This window comes from Lagopus muta, chromosome Z (genome assembly GCF_023343835.1).
Source record: "Lagopus muta isolate bLagMut1 chromosome Z, bLagMut1 primary, whole genome shotgun sequence".
Classification (NCBI taxonomy): Eukaryota; Metazoa; Chordata; class Aves; order Galliformes; family Phasianidae; genus Lagopus; species Lagopus muta.
Genome location: NC_064472.1, coordinates 41,273,202 through 41,290,849, shown reverse-complemented (window position 1 = coordinate 41,290,849; position 17,648 = coordinate 41,273,202). Strand labels below are relative to the sequence as shown.

Here is a 17,648-nt window from a genome sequence, read left to right as displayed (position 1 = left end):
TTCACTCCCCCTATAATATTGCTTTTCCTGTTGCCTTTCTTTCAAACACAGAATTTTCTTTCCTGAAGGAGAGACTTTCCCAAAGCAATAAGGGATGTTGTTATCAGCTTCATAAAATACTCCATCACTGTTCATTGTGAAGTACAAATCTGTCTGTGCAACACACTGCATACCTTATTAAGTTTCTGTTTACTCAAGTCCTACATAAATCAATAACAAAAGTAAATGTTCAGCACCGAGCAAAAGGGTGCTTTTCTTTTTTCTAATGGGCAGCATTTAAAAAAAATATTTGGAGTTTTGAATGAACTGGAATAGATATAAACACACCACACTTAGTACCAGATTGAAGCATTCATTGTAATCTAGGTAATCTGTGGAGGTAGAGGAAAACATCAATCACACTTTAGATCTGCAGTTTGGATACCTGATTAGATACCTAAACTTACATTCTTTGTAAGACTCTGGAATGGATGCTGTGATGTGCAGTCAAATGTTAGGGGCCTGGTTAGATGTCTGGCTAGTTTTGGGGAGCCAAGTTTTGCTGGAAGAGCTCTTGCCTGCTGCTCTCTGCCTGTACTGCATGACAGTTTAATTTAAAAATCTCCTATTTGATTCACAGAAGAAATGAAAGACTGCTCTTGCTTCTCTAGTCCCGTTTCTGGAATATTCTTCTACTTATGTGCTCAGAGGATTTCAGTGGAATACAAGAACTGCTCTTCTTTCCTGTTTGGTAGCACTAGGACTGCTTGTACAAGATTCTGAACAGCTTTGCAAACCCATCACTCAAAATTCATACATGTATGAAGGATAAAATAAGGTAAATCTTTACACAAATTTCATTAGAGCGCCACTGTGACATGCTTATGGAAATACTTTGAAAAACAAAGACAAATACAGCTATTTGATGAAGGGATTTTTTTCTGTGATCAATGGCTGTATACCTTGAGTCATGCTTACAGTGAAAAAAAAGCAACTAAATTTATATTTTTTAATAACTGATCTCTACTGCCATGTTTATCTTATGTAATTTTTCTGCTTTCTGCATCATACAGAATTTTTCTTACAAATCAAAGAATAGTGGATTTACTTTGACTGGGAATTTCATCACCAGAAATTCAAAAAAAGTTGAAATAGAATCCACAACTTAAGAGGAATTAAAAAAATAATAATAATCCAGAGAATACATTTAAGTTTTAATTGTCTTTTCTAAGATTTTATTTTTTAACTTATTCTTTCACTTTGCTGCTAGCCCTTTAGGTTCAGGTCAGTTTTCAGTGAACAGAAATTCCCAATGTTAGCAACTCTGTCTTTACTGGAGTTCTTATTTTCATGAACAAGCAATATTATTGGCTTAAAAATGGACTATCTCACTTCTTCCTGCACAGCTGAATCAGAACACAGGGGAACAAAGCTCAGGCATAGAGCTCCTGCAGTATTTTATGATTTCTGACTCCTGTTTTGTTTTTGGAACGCTGTAGATGTTCTAGCCTCATGCTACTCACCTGAAAGTCCAGAGTGCAACCAAGGCGTGATGATCATATGGGTAAGTTCTGCATGCTCAGAACTTGAAGTATATGTAAAAAGTGGAAGCACTACTGTTTGAGGTGGTCTCTCCCTGGTATTTCTTGTTCTCTAGAAACAATTGCCTGCTGTTCTGCTACTGTGTAAGGAACTTCCTGCAGGCAAATGCCTTGGGTGCTCACAGAAAGCATCAAAACCCTCTGCTACCAATACCTCCAGTCCTGGACCAGGACTCTTCCCAAGTGGAGGATGGATAGTCCCACCTGGATCAAACTGAGCAGAGCACTGCTATCTTGATAAACAAGGCTCTTGAGTCCTTTAGTGGCTGCTGCTTCCCATCTCAGGCATCAGTCTGTGTCCTGCAGATCTTGCTGCCATGAGAAAGATTGCAAAGTTGCAAGGTCATGTTGGTGCTGCTTGCTAGGCTCACTAGAAAAAAAAAAAAAAGAAAAAAAAAAAGATGTAATTATAAAACAAGACATGACACTAAAATATGAGACACTGAAAGCCTGTCATTTGCAAGGCTATAATATGCACTAATGTGTTGAGAGAGAGAGTAACTTACATGTTATGGTGATAATGTGCACTTCCCGTATTCCTCTGAGGTGCTAAGAGACCACAACTCTTTATTTTGACAAGGGATAATATACTTTGGGATAATATACAAGGGATAACATATCTTTGAGAGTGACTATGAAAGAAAATTTAGCTTGAGAAGCCAATTAGTCCAGCATGCAGTAGAGTGCTGCCAACATCTGTTAAGGTGTAATATTTTCTTCTGTAAAAACACAACTCAGATGTAGCAACAATCTTTGCAAAGTTTGTATCACTTCAGCAGAAAAACAGCACCTAGAGTAGAATATTCTGTTTATTTAAAAATGGAATTGGGAAAAAACAGAGGTTGGTTCATAGTCTTTAGTGTATCCAGATCAACTTGCGTGTTTCTTTAACTGCTATAAATAAAAATTCAGCTTGCCACACACAGAGTACTTCATCTGAATCTCGTCAAATGAGTACATTATTTACATTTCATCCCATATTAAAACATGTCTTTCTTTTTGCTCTTCTAAGTCCTGCAGCAATGCCACATAAGTGCAAGGGTGGGTTCGCAGCACTGTGATCCAGATCTCCTGATTCCTGTTGTGTCAAAAGGGAATATCCTGCTTCTTATTGCAAGTAGCATTTGGACTTTCCATTATCAAAACAAAAATTGTGGTCTATATGTATAAGATCAGGATGCCAATTTGTTTCAGTTAACCAAATTTCCTTGTGTGCCTTCTATTGTCCTACCTTCCTTTCCCTTTTCTGTATGGTCAGAGACTAAAAAGTCACGCAGTCAATTTTCTGACAGCTATTCTAATTGCGCACAAATAAATTAAGTAATGCTTCTCCCCTTTTATGATGAAATATTGTGCTATCTGTGGCTCCTTCCAGGAGTGTGGAGCAGAGATACTATGACCATTTTTAGCTACACTCAATAGCTTTTATTCATTTTCACAGATACACAAAATGCAAAAGACTGTTTGTTTCCATCTCTCTTTGTTTTCTTTTTCTGAAAGTGTAAACTAAACAACTCCTTTTACATCTCTTGCTGGTTAGCAGCCAATGTAAATGCTTATGCTAGGAGAACAAGCTCATTTCCTGCCGTTAAGGCTTTTTTGTTTATCCTAGGGCTACTCACTGCCACTGCCTGCCCCTGACAGACTATTAACCCCTGTTTCTAGCAGGCATACCAGATGTGGGTTTCTTAAGCAAATTATTGGTTATTTCACCACATGTCGTTTTTGCAGTTAAGTGTTTCCAGCCTCTCAGAACATTCCACAGAAATAACATCACATTTTCCTCCAACCTGTTAATTAGCATAATTATTTATCAGCTTGAAAACCACAGCTTGAGTTTGCTAAGCAGCAGACAGATATGCACTGGACAGTGGCCCAAGAAACTTGAAAGAGCCATGAGAAGATGGAGGCTGTGGAAGCTGGTTGAGGCTGTGGGAAGGCATACAATACAGATTTCCCTCCGCCACCTACTCCAAAGACTCCTCAGCTGGTAAGACACATCCATTTTTCATGCTTCAGGGAGAGCAGGTTTAGTTATTTCTCTGCCAAAATCTACCATGCAGTAACACAGAAATCTGGCTCCAAACAAGCAAATGTTAAAAACATGCATTCTCTGCCATCCTTGGCATATAGTCTCTCCCCCCCTTTGCATTGCTTTGTTCTCTATGCACACACCTAATCTCACTGGTCAAAAGTAAGGCCAACAACTATATAGCCTGTTGGATATAGTTTCTTCAGCTAGCACCTGAGCCAAATGAGAGGGACTCTGACTACCTTGATACATGTAGTACTCATTCTCAGGTCAAAAACACGCAGAATTCATTGCAGCAGTAGGCCTAAGTTACCAATCAGATACCAAGTTCGGGACGAATTACAAAGTAAAATTATATGTGTAAAATGCTCAGGTAACCACATTTTATTGACATACAAATGTGGAGTTTGTATCCTGCCCTCTTGTTCCATTTGATTCTAGTGGTAGAAGTATCTGCATAGGTTCTTGCATAGAGAACCATCTAGCTTTTGAATGATTCAGTGCAGTAATTTTCTACCTGAATGAGTCTTTGCTGCTTTTATAGCAGCAACAAGTCCTGTGTTTCTGCCAGTAGGTGTACTGTGCTTTATGCACATCTTCTGGTTAAGAGGACTCCATGTAAAAATTATCAGCAGTGACGTGGAACAATGGTGGATATGCTATATGTTTTCAAGTGATTGCATTTATCCTTCAGAGTTGGAATGTATTTTTCTTTTTCAGTTAGACTTCAGGAAGACAAAAATGGGTCAAATGAAGTAGAATTTCCTAGGACAGGAGTCCAAACAGTCTGGTTTTGCTGAAAAAATGTTCAGGATATCCAAGTGTATTCCCAAGACCTTTGGTTCATTGGCAATCAGAAGGACATAGTGAGAAGACTGTAAGAACTAGAAAGCCTTATGGGACAGAGATTTTCTAAGCAGCTTGTATGCCTTGAAGTGCTAAAATTTCTACAATAGATTGGTGGATCTCAAGGATTCTCAAAACTACTGGAAAATAAATGTCACAGCACACTGTGGCCCAGTTGTCCATGCAACACATTTCTCATTAGCTAGCTATTAGACTTTAAAACAAAATGCATTAACATGCTCTGCTTAATCATTGAGAAATAATTCATTTGCTTCAGGGGCAGAGGTGCATTAATGATAGCTATTCATTGGCACATTCAAAAATCAGTTTTGCTACGTTACCTCAGATGACAACTACAAATCTGGGAAAACTACTGCAGTACTCAAGCCTTCATGAAATTTGAGGAGCTGCGTTTCTAGTATCATATCCACAGTTGGTTTTGCTTTGCATGTTACTTCCTGCTGCACACTGCAGGCCAGATGGCAACAGACAGACACAAGTCTGAAAAAAATGGGCAAAGAAACATGTGGTCCTGTGAACTATATGCACGTCTCTCCAGATGCTCAGGTTGTGTTGATACAAAAATATAACAGCAAGATAACATTTTAGGAGAGTAGGATGAGTTGTTTTCTGCTGCCCATTCAAATCACACTATGAATGGAAATGATAGATAGTCTCAGTGAAAAGTGCTCAGGTATTCGTACACGACATCTAGATGCTGACTGACTCATGGAGCAAACATAGGTATGCGCATTTTCAAAAGTAGAGAGAGACCCTGTTAAAAGAAAGAAGTGAAATTAAAAAAAACAAAAACAGACTAATCATAGGAGGCACCAACCTTTAGCAATTGTGTTGCTTAGCTACTCAATTGATCCTCTTTTTAAAATGAATTTCAGGGGTTTAGTACTGGTTATAACATTTTATTTGATCCTATTTTTAAAATATATATATATATATTTAATCTGGTTATAAATTTTTCTGACTTCAACTAGAAAGAGCTAACTCTTAATAACTAGTAAAGACCATAAAATGCTCACTGAAGCCAGTCTTAAAGCCTTCTGTCACTGAGATTCATTTACTCCTCTGACATTTAATCTAAAACTGTTTCCCCTTAACATGAGAAAAGTTTCTTTTTTTCTTAAATACCTGAGCTGCTGCCATTTGTTTGCTCACATTTTGCTAACTGCATGGAGAAGCAAGGGCCTTGGTGAGAAATTTTATTTAGGGACAGACTGAAAACAACTTTTTGCCACTTATAGAATGACACAAATGGGCCACGTTTTCTCACAGGAAGGAAGAAATATTGATTTAAGCTGAGTTCACAAATACCTGTACAAATGTAAATTTCTTTGAATCAACAGCTAAACCCAATAAACTTAAAAGAAAAACCATACTGATTTCAAGTGAGACTAGTTGTGACTGAAAATGAATTTTCACTAAATCATGACAGCTTTGGGGTCTGCTAGGCTCTCTTGCCAAAATTCCCCAAATCAAGTAATGCATGTTTACTATGTTCTGCAATTGCATCTGCAGCTAATCACTTGTACCAGTGGATATCTGGAGCACAGATGTTATGCAAAAGGGTGGAAATACCACAGTGGTTCAGGATCTTTTCTTTCACATTACTCCCTTGGTGATTCCCATTTCCCCCCCTTCCCTGAAATGTAATTTAAAGAGAAAAGAGCTGGCAAGTTTTCCACATTTCTTCCTAGGAATTTGTGGCATTCACCTGTGGCAGCACTGAGTAGGTCTCTTAATGCTCAGAAGAGTTTTGAATGTGTATTGGAACATAGCCTTTTAGCTATTTTCTTCCAGCTTCAGTTAGGTCACCTCTCCTGCATGTCTTTTTTGTCTGTTTGTTTGCTTTTTAATTTTGACTGTATGATTTGTGAACACTAGGTACCATTAAGGCAAGATCAAGATGAGTGTCTTGCTACACCAGAGAGATTAATACACATTCCACTTAGTGACACTGGTGATAACAGCTCATCCAAATCAAGATTTCCCTCCAACCTGCCTTCACTTACAGGCTTGATAGGGAAGGATGAGGTAGTCAGTACCAATATATTTTCCTATAGGTTTGCAGCAGCAGTTGTCTTTCCAGAAGCTGCTGGCATCAGGATGAGACACATTATATGAATTTTTCAGGCTTTATTTTTATTCATTAAACCAACCATTTCCAAAGTTAGAAATGTGTCTGAGTCCTCTTGTATGGTCTCAGTGATGTTTTTTCCCCTTTGGATTTCTACTTATGGTTTTCCAATACAAAAATAATTTCACAGGCTTTACTTGTTAGCAAGACAGCAGTAACATTATTATACACATCTTCATGATCCAGTCTTCCTGAGCAGTTATTACAAAGCAGTGTGATATCCTAGTGTGATAAACACAGCCAAGTTGTCACATGATAGACGATAAATTGCACTTCTAAAATCCCTCGTTTTGAAGAGGCACAAAGCTGTGCTCTGTTGACTTGCCTCAGTGAAGCAAATCCCAAGTGAGAAGTCTCACTGCCCACCTGCATGTGTTCCCAGCTTCCCATCCCCACATCCCACTCCCCTGAGCTTCTCACATTGCTCAGGTTTTGCCTGAAGTCAGGAGAGGCCAGCAAGAAGCTGAGACAATCGAGGCTGCTTCTCTAAGCAGTACCCTCCAAGCAGCCCATGCACCCCACAAGGTATGACCATCAGCTCAGCCCTTCTGGCTTCCCTCCTGAAAGGCCCAGGCCAGGAGAAAGCCTCTCTGAACAGAGCCTGTGGGACATACAAACCACAACCCACAGTGTGAGTGGTGCTCAGTGTTTTACAGCTACCATCTGTAAACTGAAATCACCAGGGCTAATAGCAGAACATTTTAGCAACTCTTCTTTCCACAATAACATTTTGCAAGCTATAGAATCATAGATTCATCAAGGCTGGAAAAGATCTCCAAGATTATGTAATTACGTCTTGTATTTTAACTTCATATGAAAATTAGTTTAAGTTAGTTTTACTATTCTTTTTTTTTCTTTCTTCCCCAGATAAAGATCTGCAGCTCTGGTTTTCTTCCTCACCATAAATATAAAACTCCATAGCCTTGCTCTCTTTAATGTATGTAAAGAACGCATTAATCATACTTGTTATTTAAGGTTGGTCAAATAATCTAGCATTTAACTACCATTCAGTGCTATGTTTCAGATAGAGGTGCTCATTATTTTTGATTTTCTTTCTTTCTTTTTTTTAAAAATCATATATCTGAAACTTCTACTCTAAAGCCTTTCCAATTTGGAATTGAAAGAAACTGAAGCCAAATCTTCCCATTTGGATTCCTGTTTGAGATTTTGTTTTGTTTTGTTCTGCTTTTTGTTTTTTGTTTTGGATGGGCATGAGGCAGAGAGTAGACTTCAGGAAGCCAGAAACCAAAGCAAGTTTAGGACAGTAGTTTAGTAGACATGCAGGCACTTCTTCCTCCACAGCACAAGTAAGGAGTGGGATATGCTGGCTCTGGTTTCTGAGATCTGGAATGAGCCCTTGCTTCCAGCGTCCTTTTGGATTTCCCCCTGCAGCGCCTTCCCAGGGGTGCGGGCGGGCTGCAAGGCAGCCTGCTTCCGCGATCCAGATGTCAGCCTGTGGGAATGCTTGTGGCTCGGGTCATCATCTGCCTGCAAGCCCACAGGAGGCCCCACTGGAACGCTGCACAGCACCTCCTAGCATGCCCAGAACCACATTGGTTATGTTGTGTGGAATTTCATCAGCGCTCTGCCCCTGTTTTAAAAGTCAGATGGGCAGCGGCTTCTTACAGGAGTAAGGAGAACAGTCATGAGCATAGTAGTGTGTTTACTGCTTTTTGTGGCCACTCTGCTTTTGCAAATTCTGCACTCTTCAGCAGTTGCAGGGTGTCTACGTAGCAGTGTGAAAACTTTCCTTCTGTGATTAGTATGGAAAGCTCATCATCACAGGCATGTGCCGCAGAAACCATGTCAGTCAGGGCACAGCGAGATGTGACATGTGAGTGTAAGCACCAACTGGCAGCTCTTTGCTGGTTAAAGCCCTTAGGGATAAATCTGCTTATGCTGGCTGCTAGCAAATCAGCAAAGCTGCTTCTTTATTCAAAATATGTCTGCATCTTCTTTACAAGCATGGTGATTACCTCTGTGTTGGGCATGTTGTAGTTTAGTTCCATCCACACTGGTAATAATTCCTAACGTCATTTTCAATTAAATTTCTTCTAATGTTTGATGTAGACGTGTGCATGCAGCTGCAGTAGAGTGCTCAGGAGCACACAAAAATTGGGCATTTCTATTGTATTGTCATTATTTCTATTGTCATCAGTATTTATACTATTTTGTTGTGTTATGTTATACTGTACCATCTTTTCTGCTCAGAAACAAGAAGCATAACTCATACAGTGTTAGAATAAAACTAACCACACTGAGCATAATGGATTATTGATAATATTTCACAGCTCTATACTGGAAGATCCAGAAGCAACTGGATATGAGCATGAAATATTGCAAGGAAGCATTGTAGTAGAAGCTACTCAGTTAAGTCAGATCTCTGGACCAAAGATTCCCTGATATCAGCCCATAGACCCTTGCTAGCCTAAAGACTCATAGTGCATAGTGTCTTAATGAGTAATATTATCCTTAACACTATTTCAATTCTAAACTGAATTATGTAAAGGGACTTCCACTGAGCAAGCATCAGGATCATTTTGATCTTCATCAGAAGCGCTGCAAGAAGTGCTTCATTTTGAATCCCTGTTCAGAAGAACTGAGTGACTCAGAAGCGCCATGGTGACATTTCACTTTATCTTGCTCCTTGAGACAAGAGAACAATCATGTATTACTGACAAAAGTCTCAAAATCGTGTATTTAGGACACGTGTGAAGAAATCATAGAATTAGTATATTGTTACTAGTGATTAATCACTTCTAAATGTTGAGAGTTTCTATACCTTTGGTCTAACATACTTTAGTCAGCAGCCTTTGTGCAAAAACTGTATGCTTGTCCAGAAATTTAAATGAAATCTAATCTGATTTTAACTAGACTTCTTATCCTTCTTCACAGTATTTTAGAACCTTTGCTGTCAGTCAATCCAGACAGCACTGAAAAAAAAAGGAAATAAAAAATCGGTTGGCTATAGCCAGTCCCAGTGGCATCACTTCAATTTTAAGGTAGAATCAGGTCTGATTCATAGATCTCTTTTTATCAGTTCACTTACTCCTGCTGAGGGAGGGCTCATTGTAATTGTGACTCTACTCCATAAAAAGTTGCAAGACCAAAAGCAGTTTTCCATGCAAAGAGGGATCTAGTGGCATTTCTATCCAGAATCCTAAGGAAGATATAAGCTTTGCTGATCAAGTAAAGAGTAATAAAAAACTTTTTGCCAGGAAAAAAAAAAAAAAAAAAAATTCAGTCACAAATCTAACTTCATCTGGACTTAAGTTAATTTTCAGAAAATTAGTGGTGTATCAGGGGAAGCCAGAAAAAAAATTAGAACAGATTCTAGGATGTATTAAAAGGCTATGTTGATTATAAGGAGCTTTATAACTATCTTTCCTATCTTTCTTTTAGTACAGTAATGCTTACGAGGATAAACATACATTTCATGTTTAATTCCATTCTGTTACAAATAGAAAATTGGCCAAATTCTGCTTCTATTTTTTCTGGGGTAAATTCAAGGTGAGCCCTGTAAATTCAGTCGAATGGCCTATAAAATCAGTCAAATCAATTAAGATTTGCCTACTGGTAATTTAGAGCAGAGGCTGAGCACATTTGGCTTCAATCTATGTAAAGTGGTAGTGTGAAAAATGAGAAACCAAAGTCTTGCCAAATCAATGGAGTGACTTAGAAAATAATGGCACTGAATTGTGGTTCTCTGTGCAAGTCACTGAGTGAAAAATATATGCTGTGCAGTCTTGCAGAAAGACTGGTCGGTCTAGCAGTTCTTCCTTGAATCCTGGCAATAATCTCAACATTCTATCAGGTTTCTGAGGTAGAAAACAAGAATATTTCATGAGGTAATTTTTCTTTCTGTAGGATTTGTGCAGCCTCTGTGTTGCATATATGCTTAAAAAAATAGCAACAACAACACTTGCATGTATTTTCAGGAAGTGATATCATACAAACATGCTGGTAAAATTAGCCTGAGGCTTTTACTCCATTTATACACAACAAAAGAAATCTTTGTCACTAGTTACTTACAACCTTAATATTGTAATTGCATAGCCAATGATTACAGCAGAAAAACAATAATTTTATATAGTTATGACTAAATACCAGAACAACCCTCATATTACAAATAATCACTGCAATAACGCTGGCTTATTGTTTAACATTAAAAGGCCCTAGTGTATACTTGATGCTTATGCTAACTGAAATTATGTTTCAGCTTAATGTCATTTCTGGGAATAGTGAGATAATAAAAAATCACTGGCTCTGATACACATATACCAAAAGGATAATCTCTGGTTTTCAGGAAGTCTTGTTTGTGTTTTTAAAGTTGACCTCTACAACAAGGATTTATGTTTTAATAAATCTGAAAGGCTGTGCCAATTTTAACTCCAGAGAGCTTTAGAAAGATACTGGGTACACAGAGCCTCTTCACCATTTTTTCCCAGGAGTGTTGAACGTTTTCTACTTACACAAAAGTAGAAGTGTGATAACTTTGAAACATATTTATGCCGTATATGAGACTAATTATGTGTTTGGTTTTTTTTGTTTGTTTGTTTTTGTTTTCTAAAATTTAGTTGTTTGCAGAACTTCAGCTCTCATTGGAAGAAATGTCTGTACCTTAAACTTTATGCTCATGTTTCTTCTCCGTATCAGGACATGTTTTGCATGAAGACAATTTTGATAAAGTCAAACTTCTCTACACAAAATTTTTTCCAACTCTGCTGGGAAAACCCAGGTTTAATTCTGGGGAAAGGAAGCAGGTAGTTCATTTTATACTTCCCTTGCTTTGCAATGGTGGGATAGGGCAGCAGGGCTACATGGAGCAGTCCCCAAGCTCCTGAGGCACTTCCTGCATCCAAGAGCCTCCAGATAGGAACCACTGCATTCTGTCATTCCCAAGATACAAAGCTGCTAGAAATAGGGCAGATCCCACCAACAGTGCTCACTAAGTGTTCATGACATGGAATACAAACAGCTCTGAAGATGGAGGCCAGCTTCTACAACCTTACTCCACTCACTTGTTCTGGGTACCTATCTGATCCTACTATAAGTTGCAACAGTGTTAAATGGCTTAGGCACTCCTCACCTGCTTAATTTTAATTATGCAATCTGCACAATACTGTGAATGGCCACAGTGCTAACCTGTCCCTAATGGATCTTTAACTCACAAAGTAGGCATAATAGTGCACATGTACCAGCTTGAGAAGGAGACGTACTAAGAAGAAACTTATCGTCACCATCTTATCATGACGGTTCCATCATATCATGGAAACAAAGAAAGCATGAAAAAAAGAAAATGCTTAGTTCACCCTGTGTGTTTGCCACATGGCTGAAGCCAGGAGTTTGCTTTGTGTGTCTCCAAATGTAAATCAGCAGGTGGCAGACTGTAGAGACAGAGGAAGAAAATATCTCTTCTCTGAGGACAGCACTGTCGCAGAGAAAGATTTCAAAATCAACAATAGTACTTCAGGAATACTTTTCCTTCCCAATGGACCCATGCCAAATGGTGAAAGGATCATAGAATAATAGAGCCATAGTCATAGAATCACCAATGTTGGAAAAGACTTCTAAGATCATCTAGTTCGATTGTTCACTTGTCACCAATATTTCCCAACAAACCATGTCCCTCAGTACAACATCTAAACATTTCTTGAACACCTCCAGTGACTGCACCGCCATCCTGGGAAGCCCATTCCAGTGCTGGACTACTTTTTTGGAGAAGTATTTCTTAACATTCAATCTGAATCTCCCCTGGCACAACTTGAGGCCATTCCCTTTAGTCAACTTACATGGGAGAAGATGTCAGCCTCCACCTCACCACAATCATCCTTCAGATAGTTATAAAGAGCAGTAAGATTACCTCTGAGCCTCGTCTTCTCCAGATTAAACAATCCCATCTCCCTCAGCCACTACACATAAGGCCTGTGCTCCAGATCCCTCACCAGCTTTGTTGCCCTTCTCTGGACATGCTCCAGCACCTCAATTTCTTTCATGCAGTGAGAGACCCGAAACTGAACACAGCACTAGAGCTGCAAAGGGTTAGGGCTGAGGGATACTCACTTCCCTGATGGCAACACCATTTCTGATATAAGCCAAGTTGCCACTGGCCTTCTTGGCCACCTGGGCACACTTCTAGTTCATGCATCGATAAACACCCCTGGTCCATTCCTCAGCACAGTCTTCTAGCCATTCTGCCCCAAGCCTTCAGCAATACTTGGGATTGTTATGGCCAAAGTGCAGGACTTGGCACTTGGTCTTGTTGAACTTCATTCCTTTGGACTCAGACCAGCGATCCAGCATGTCCTTCTATAGGACCTTCTTATCCCCAGGCAGATTGGCACTTCCTGCCAACTTGGTGTCATCTGCAAACTTACTGAGGGTGCACTCAATGCCCTCTTCCAGGACATGAGTAATGATACTGAACAGGACAGACCCCAGTATCAACCCCTGGGGAACACCACTCATGACCGATTGCCAGCTGAATTACTCCATTCACCACTACTCTCTGGGCCTGGCCATTCAGCCAGTTATTTACCAACAAAGAGTGTATCTGTCCAAGCCACAGGCTGCCAGCTTCTTCAGGAGAATGCTGTGGGAGACACTGTCAAAGGCTTTGCTGAACTCTAGGTAGACTACGTCAACAGCCTTCCCTCATCCACCAGGCAAGTCACTCAATCATAGAAGGAGAACTCATTGGTCAAGGACCTGCCCTGCATGAACCCATGCTGGCTGGGCCTGATCCCCATCTGTCCCATACATGCTGTGGGATCTCCCTCAAGATGAATAACCTTTATAATCTTTCCCGGCACCAAAGTGTAGTTTCTTTACAACTATTTTGTAGATGAGACTTATATTGGCAAAAATGCATGCTTAAGGGTCCAGAGTGAAAGCTGGACTCGGCTGTACTACTATGATACTGCTGTAATTTAAGGAAAAATAACTTCTTTGCAGCTGCAGAACTGCATAGCCTAACTGAGAAGAGAATGTACTCACTGTTTGCTGAAAGCATGCCAGCTTACTCCTCCCATTACCCATGCTGCCCACTTTAATAGCATGAATCAGTATGCATTCAAACAGGTAGAAGTTTGCATTCAACGCTCATTCAAAGTGCAGCATTCAGGCAGGGATATCATGTAAATCAGAAACATTCAATTGTACTTTCTCGCTACTCTTGCACGCAGTCGGAGGGTTTCAGGAGTTTCATTTAGGTCCCCTCCAAAACATTCTCAACGCCAAAATGCCAGCGCTACCTTTTATATTAAATCACAGAACTGAAGCAGGAATGAGGAAAGCACATAAGCATGCACTTACAGTTAATGACACTACACACATGCTGAAAATTAAATGTATACTTTGTACCTTCCTGGATCTGAGCCAGAGTACTCAGCTCACAGGATGAAGTCACTAATGAGTATACAGAACAGTTCACAGTGCACTGCAGGGATCTTTTCCTTCTCTGCTGTCTAGCAGTTTTAAAGCAAAAGACTGCAGTCTTCTTTCAGAGCACTGGTACTTTGCACATAAGGGAAGCAAGATATTTAAAGAGTTCATGACTTTTTAGTTGAGTCACATGTGCAAAATGCTGATGATAGCAGTGCATTAGCCCACCCTCATGGTCATATGCTGGTAAAGAATTGAAGCAGAACAAACCAGGCTCCAGCTTTGCTTGTCATAAGTTCGCCATTTTTCAATGTATCCATATTTCTTCCTTTTTTGTGTATGTGTGTAATGAAGTACAAACTGCCAGTCACAACAAATGCTGCCCTTTCCTGTGATCCTCTCACCCCTTGTGGGGCTGGGCAATAAATGCAGAAAGAATTTGCCCACCCTTTCCAGAAGCATTACAAGGAATTAATAAGTAAGTGAGGGTAATTCTTGCTCAAAACAGAAACCTAGTTAATTTGGCAGCTTCATCTACTGGATAAGAATATATATATATAGTTCATTTCATTTTGTCTCCATCCAATAAAATAGCAATAATTCTAAAATTGCAGCATTCTTGCCTTTGACTTAATTGGCTTCCCATGGATTATTATTTCAGTGGATTATGGATAACATCAAAGATGAAAGCATGAGAATTTGAGAACTTGTGTTTATGAGAAGAAGCCAGCATCTCTCTTGCCCAGTGCTGCTTTGTGTTGTTCCTTTGTGCAGTCATTCACATTTGCTGCGGACTCTAGTCCCAGAGAATATTGCAGGCCTGGGTATCTAATGATTTTGTGTACTGGGAAAAAATGGTACAGAAGGAAAACTATGAAGTTTATTTTACTTTGGGGATCTGTCTATTGACTTCAGCTGCATTATACAGTTCAGCCAAATCTGAACCAGGATTAAGCAGTGGGAAGGACACACTGATCAGCTGCAGGAGTGATACTATACTTAAGAATTCATGCAGCTGTGCGATGCACAGTAAATACAATACTCAAAAGCAAGAGCAATGAAAAAACAGAAAGGGAAGGAGGTTATGCCTGTGATTTCTAATTTAAGCAAATGCAATTGGATTGCACCACATACAGCAAGCGATCACATTCACTTCTATTTACACTGCCTGTATGTGTCTGTGTATGGAAATTGCCTCTGGAAACCCCAGTCCCAGAAGACAAGTAACAGCCATGATACAGAACAAAATGCTTCAGACAGGAAAAAACGAAAGCACTGCACTTGGGGCTGGTTAGGCCTCACAGGCTACCCTCCCCCATCTTCATGCAACTCCAACGCCCCCCCTCTGCCTCAACAAAAAACAACTTTGTTTCTTCAGCTTAACTTCCTTTTGCTGTAATGTTAAGGACTTAGAGAAGCAATATCAAAGATATTCAGTCCTCTGACAATTTTTTAAAAGATAAAGTGCTCTGAAGACAAATGTCTATGGTTAATACTAAGAAGTTGCAGAGCTGTAGAGATGGTTTTTTTGCTTTGTTTTGGTTTGGTTTTGGCTTAGTCTATTCTAGTAGATTGAGAATCAACATAATTAAAAACACATAAACCATCTTAGGCTGTAGTTGTACTGCCAAGGCAATGCACTTCTGCATCAGAAATATTGTGACCAGCAGAACTAGAGAACTAATTGTACTGTTGTATCCAGCTCTAGTGAGACTGCACCTTGAGTACTCTGGGCTTCTCACAGAAAAGACACTGAGTTGCTCAAGCACATGCAGACAAGAGCAGTGAGGCTGCTGAAAGAGCTAGAAAAGAAGACTTACGAAAAGAAACTGAGGAAATTATTGTTGTTTCATTTGGAGAAGAGAAGGCTGAGAGGAGACCACATTGCTATTTACAGCTACTTGAGATTTCAGAAAGGAGGGTGTCATTCTCTTTTTCCAGGTGACAAGTGATAGCATGTAAAGAAGCAGTCTAAATTGCACTAAGGCTAGCTTAGATTGGAGAGACTGGAGAAATTGGTCAAGCATTGAAATGGGCTGCTTAAGGAAGTGATGGAGTTGTCATCTTGGAAATGTGTGAACCTGGCACTAAGGGGCATAGTTTAGCGATGAGACTTTGTAAGCCAGGTTGCTGGTTGCACTTGGTGATCCTGAAGGTCTTTTCCAACCCAGATTACTCTATGATTCTCCTTCTGAATGCTCTTCCTATTTTATTGCTTTCCTTTTTCTACCCAATTGCTTGCAAGTGTGTTTGTGGTCATTCTGAAAAAAAAGGTAGTGATGTGTTAATTATCTGAAAACTGCATGCTCTAATTCTCAGATTCCTTTATCCTCTGCCTGTGGCATTCAACTTACAGTAAGGACTAGCCTTGGGCCACCTCTGTGGGTTAAGAGCTCTGACCAGAGCTGGAAATGATCTCACTCTCAATTTTTAGGCCAATGTAGGTGTTGTGCATTGATCAAATGTAGCCTGGATTCTATCCCCTGAGATGTTAAAATGTTTTGTCTTCAGGAGCTCCACTTCTCTTCCAAATACACAAGTCTGTATCTCAGACAGAGGGAGAAACATAACACAAAGGAAAACACATGATGGAAATGATTAGGGAAAGAGAAATATATTGGTGTATACATATAATGCACTGGTCAGATGACCAATGAAATATCTGTCAGCTTCCTAACTTCTGGTGATTTGTTTTTTTTTTTCTGAAGTGTCCACACTGTGACTGCAGTCCAGTGGGTTCAATTTTGCTCTGCTTCATCCTTGTTACAGACTCATGTCTGCACAAAACGCAAGCAATAGTTCACATTTTCTTACTCATACTTCCAACCTACATGAGCCTCTGGAGGTTAAATAGAACTGGAAAGGAAGCTTTTAATGTGTATTTCACATTTCCCATTAAACTCTTTGTTTTCTTTGCTTTTGCTGGCAGAGCAGTCACAAGTATTGACGCAATGGTAGTGATGCAATTGTTGAGAGGGATCAGATAGAAATAGAATGTTTCATTCTCTAATCTTCTTGTATATGGCTTTGATAATGTTTGGTTTTGTAATCTTATTTTTACTAGCTTTAAAATCATAAACAAGTAAAGATTAGAAAAATCAGTCTCAGCCTCTTCTGAGTTAACATTGTGAGTTGTTTCAAAATAATTTTTAAAAAAAGTTTATTTCTAAATAAGGCAAAGATGAGCTCCTCCCGTGTGAGCTGCAGTGAAAAAAGACAAAGACATCATTGTTGCTGTACGTCCCTGGTACGTTCTAGTGAACTTTATCACAAATTCGGAAGGTTTGGAACAATGGAGAGTTTCTGACCCATACAATAAGATTAGGTCATTGGAAATAACATCGTTATGGACAAATGTGTATAGTTACTTGGGTTTGTTAGAGTGAAGCAAAATTCTTTTCCCTACACCAGGCAGAACAGTACACATTTTCCTTTTACTGTGGTTGTGGGCACACTCATTGTTTTGTGAAACGAAATAGCCGGTCTCCTGGAATCACAGAATCACAGCATATTCTGAATTGGAAGAGACCCACAATGAGCATGAAATCCAACTGCTGTATCCACACACTACCACTCAAAACCTGAACACGTCTGAGAGCAGTGTACAAAGACTCCTTGAACTCTGGCACCTGGGCCGTGCATGCTGCCCTGGGCA

At 39.6% G+C, this 17,648-nt stretch overlaps 1 long non-coding RNA gene across 1 annotated transcript in view; it reads right to left on the bottom strand.

Moving 5' to 3' along the window:
- Positions 1-479: 479 nt before the first annotated feature.
- The window catches only part of LOC125687259 (uncharacterized), a 43,519-nt gene continuing 26,350 nt past the window's right edge, over positions 480-17,648 (bottom strand). Inside the window, exon 3 of the long non-coding RNA XR_007374029.1 lies at positions 480-1,950. This is a non-coding gene — a long non-coding RNA (uncharacterized LOC125687259). The remainder of the gene's footprint in view (positions 1,951-17,648) is intronic.